Consider the following 2,362-nt stretch of genomic DNA (forward strand, 5'->3'; position numbering starts at 1 on the left):
AAAATTAGAAATTATGTTTTGTTAGAGATGGTAGTAACATATCCCTCGTGTTGCCCATGACATAACATTGCGACATGCTTTAGCTATTGAACTGCACCTATCCGAAACTACTACCAGTGGATATTCATCCGAGATACACTCACTTAATTTTGTGAAAAACCAATCCCATGAAGCATCACACTTCGAGTCGACAATTCCAAAAGCCAACGGAATATCTGAAAGTTACCATCCTGTGCACAAGCGACTAGCAATACACCTTCATACTTTCCGGTGAGATGGGTCCCATCAACCACAATAACTCGCCTCACATAATTGAAACCACGGATTGAAGCATCAAAAGATAGGAAAAGGTACTTAAACCTATGCTCGTCATCAACAACAAGGTCAATGACACTTCTCGGGTTTGACTGCTCTATTTTTCTAAGACAATAAGGCAACTTCGCATATACAAATTCGGCGTTTCCTCTCACATATTCCAAGGCATAATGTAAAGCCCTGTACGAAGTTGTGTAATCCAATGTCATGCTGAACATTGTCCTCATTGAATCTTGGATATGTTGTGGGACAACACCATATACTATTCCTACCCGTTCTACAAAAAGCATCCCAATATATTTGGAGGTACAATGCTTACGGTGACCTATGGGGTCCACAATAGAACATGTATGCACCTTCAGATATATGGTGATCCAAAAAGTGGTTAGATCATTCTTCACAGTGGCCACGACCCTCCATGTGCATCCTGGCACATAGCATATTGCCACCAACCGAGACTTTGTGGACTTCTTAATTTTGAAAGAGAATTTAAGCATAATAGCGGTCAAACGCACCTCTGTTATGACATCATGTTTGCATGGAAAGCATTGACCTACTTTCAGTAGGTCTATCCAAGGATTATTTAACTGTCCATGAATACCACCAACAAACGGTTTCCCTTCTTCAGCATCTACATCCGGGTGATCTCCATCTTCATCGTCATCTTCATCTTCAAATTTCCCGTACTCACTGTAATCGAAATCCATGTCATCAACATCTTTTGGCTTCTCATCTGTCGTGTCATGGAGAGCTTCTTCACATTCTTCTACACCTTCATCGGCACCTGGATCTACATCTTCACCAAATTCATCCGTTGGCTCCCCATCGGCAATAGAACAAGAGTTATTTATATCATTAACACATCCCTTAACCGACTGTCCATCCATGCATCGCGTAGAGACGCAAAGGCGAACAACATTCCTACTACTAAAATCTATCAAGTTCTGAATTGATCTATCATTTGTGACATAGACAGGAGGGGTATCTTGGGGCAATTGCTGAAGCATCATCTCTGTTAAGGGATACGATAACTGAACCATCTTTGTTTCTTTGTCAATCAGATAATCTTCTGCAGCCATTTCAAGAAGCTCAGCGTATGTACAACCGTGTCGCAAAAAAAAAATTCTCCCACCTTTGCATCCATCCATATCAAAATGCCAGGACCCATTTCTTGTCGCCCATACTCCGTAAACAACAGGTATTTGCGCCATCTACCTGAAAGATTAAGCAGCAAGTCAATTACTCATTACATAGCTGACTATCCGTAGAAGTCTTAAATCAATAACCTAGATGCCTAACAAAACCAAAAACATGATTGATCCAAAAGTATAATATATTATCATGACAATAATAGACAGAGGCAAGTACATAACTGATACAAAACATTTTGAACTACAAAATCAAAAAGAAAAATTTATAAATTTCAATTAAACACTATTTCAAATATACAAACTTCACAAATAACGCCAACGGTTTGGCTTCGTAAATTAGTCTACTTTAATGACCTAACTGCCTATGAAAACCAAAAACTTGATTTCTCCATATGTATAATATGGATTCATGTCAAAAACATCTAGAGGCAAGTAAATAACATATATCAAAGAATACAACAAGAAAATCTTAAAAATTATTCACCAATTTGCAATAATTTGGTTTTCAAAATCTGCTGACTTCATGTTGACGTCAACGGGTAGATATAAACTAGAATATATGAAGATAACTTCAAATGAAGTCTATTTTTTGTGGTCTATTTTTGCAATTACAATTTAACAAAGCAGACAGCGGACGAAGTCTACTAGAACCAACCCATTGACTTTACAGTGATTATTTTTGCAATTGACCAACCCATTGACTTTACTCTGATTATTTTTGCAATTGACCAACCCATTGACTTTACAGTAGACTTATGTCTAACAAGTAGACTTCATCTATCCTTCAACAAGAAAATGTAAACTTCGTCGTGGTTAGTACTGCAATTGACCAAGTTTGACTTTTGCCAAGTAGACTGCAAACGAAGTATCTTCTTCAACCACGACTGCAAACGAAG

This window comes from Camelina sativa, chromosome 8 (genome assembly GCF_000633955.1).
Source record: "Camelina sativa cultivar DH55 chromosome 8, Cs, whole genome shotgun sequence".
Lineage (NCBI taxonomy): Eukaryota > Viridiplantae > Streptophyta > Magnoliopsida > Brassicales > Brassicaceae > Camelina > Camelina sativa.